Genomic DNA, 2,726 nt, shown 5'->3' on the forward strand with positions numbered 1-2,726 from the left:
TATATGTACATCCGCTAATATCATCACAATTCTGTCACCGATTCCTGGAAAAGTCGGTTATACCGGGCAATCAATATGGGCAATCAATACTCTTTACACGGTGTGTGATAGGTGTCAATGGCAAGCCCCAGAGGGGAAGGGTTTATATTGGAAACCACAGGAACTGATGAGAGGTACTTACCAATAGAGCAAGGGAATTATACCATAATGTGTTTACAGGTTTGCTTGCAATGTACAGAGAGTGGTTTGATAATCATGTATGGTGGTATGATCAAGAACCAACTAATATTAAAATATATACGCTGTCGCTGTTTAAACCACTTGCCGCCGGGATTATTTTTGGCCGAAAAACACTATTTTGGGAAAAGGCAAGATATATTGGCAAAATTTTAACGGTTAAGTCAAACACCACAAATACTGACTCTTGATTTGTACGATATTTGTACAATACGTACAGCTTCAAGTTCAAGTTCAAAACACCCGTGTGTACAAAACCATGGGGAACCACTGACGTACACGTCCACCGTCTGAGACTCAGGGAAAACTTGACAATTTAATCCATCTCCTGCCCCTGCAAATATACCCGGTACATGTACATTGGCCTTTTCGAGGTAATTAACCCATGAAATCATGAAAACCCAATCCAAGTGTTGGCCTTGGTGGGATTCGAGCCAGGATCAAAGACGTGGAAAGTGAAGAAAGTACACAATGACAATAGCCTTCTCAAACTGATTATAGGTACCGGTACATTATATGTATGTACCTATACATTCCACTTAGACAGTCTAGACCTAATTTTGTACCATGCATGATAAGTTGGCCTGTGCGGGATTCTGTATCTCTGTCACAGAGCTGGCGGTACCCAAAACACTACCTGATTCCAACCTGATCCCACTTGGGAGTGAAGCGTCAGTTTAATCTTGTAAGCTTATAAATCACTTCTTCCTATAGAGTACCCCACATCTTCAAGATTCGGGGAGTCAGGTTGATACTTTCCTCACTTTCCACCGCTGTGACCCGGGTTCGATTCCTGCCTGGGCCAATAAGTGGATTGGGTTTTCAGTCCCTGCCTGATTCGGTGGGTTTTCTTCAGAATATTCTTCTGGGGTTTTCCTCCCACATCTAAAACTGTAGTTTCTTCACATTGTCTTCTCTTTTACTGGGCCCATGGGAAACTACCACTGAATGGGCTCCCCAATATGGGAATAAATATGCTAAGCTGGTTTTAAACAAGTAAGTTTAAAACCGGCTAGGGGCCTGGACAGGGATAATGGCCTGAGCTGAAGGCGAGGGTCATTATAAAAAAACAAAACTTTTGGTCAAAAAGTCAAAACATGTCAAAAGTTTACAAATTTCCAACGGTTTTGTTCAAAATTGTTACTTCATGTTTTGTGAAACACCCCTATGGCCATGTCTATGGTACCGGTATGTGCCTCGCACGCGTGGTGCTTAAATCTCCTTATATGGAAATTGGCACACCCGGCGCATATACTGCGCGATGTGGTGCAGAACGCAGCAGTGTTTTTACCAGCAGTTTAAAACCTCCCACGTGACGGGCTCTCGACCAAGAGAAAACTAACTCAGGTAAATGAATGAAAGTTGAAAGTTGAGGAGACAGTCATTTTAAAAGTAAAGGGCAACCCCCCCCCAACCCCACCCCCCCCCCCCAAAAAAGTCCTCGCTGGCATGCCTATGAGGACATCTAAAAACTCACAGAAATCTGTTATGGTGCAAAATACTGAGTGCGCAAAAACCATTGGCATATGTATACTAATCGTCTCGAAAACCATCACTATTTATTATGATGTTGTGCAGGAAGACGGAACCGTTGCACGTCTTGCGAGCTGCTCTCCCCTCTATAATTTCAACCGCAATCCCCTGGAGAGAACAGGTGTATTTCCGACCGGATGATACTGCGCCAAATCCTTAGCCTGAGAATGCCGACCTTTTTTTTTTTTTTTTTTTACTTAAGGATGACCTTTTTCACCCTCTAAAAGGCCGAGGTGCACGTACAGGAATTAAGGAATGATAATGTCTCTGAAGTGAATGGGACATCCACTTTGCCTGAGACAAATGTCTAACTTTTTATCATCGCTTGTATGTAACCGTATCATAAATGTGTGCACGTGTCTACATGTAGACTCTCTTGTCATGTGAAGGTGCATATATGTCAATCTGTCAATAAATGCGACATCTATCACTGAAAATCATGCATTTGTTGGGTTTTATTTCCATTTAAATAGAAATGTATTGTGGGGAATTTAGATAACTTTTTCACACATTCATATGACACACTTTTTTTTTAAAAAGCTTGGTGATTTTTGTTGACATTTTTAGTACAAATGGACCATGTGCATTGCGGATGACTCCGAGTTTTTGTTGTTATTTTAATCATTTAACATTTAATTTGAGTAATAATAAATGTACACAAGCATTAATCCCCGCCTCAATGCATTTATAAGGTTTATCGTGTAATTTGAGACTGGCAAATAGCAAGTGCATCTGACACTATTGAAAAATGAATAATTTAACGCTAAAGTCTGTCAAGTTTTATATTTTATGTTTTTGAACCCAATCTCCTCATCTAAAAGAAAGTCTTAAGAAATTTTACACTAGTCGTAGAGTAACAACATTTTATGTAAGAATACATACATGTACATGTAGTTAAAAAAAATCCACATTTCATAATGTAGGCTACACAAGCCCATGTTTTAAAACTTGAGTTG

Source organism: Patiria miniata, unplaced genomic scaffold (assembly GCF_015706575.1).
Source record: "Patiria miniata isolate m_02_andy unplaced genomic scaffold, ASM1570657v1 HiC_scaffold_9, whole genome shotgun sequence".
NCBI classification, from domain to species: domain Eukaryota; kingdom Metazoa; phylum Echinodermata; class Asteroidea; order Valvatida; family Asterinidae; genus Patiria; species Patiria miniata.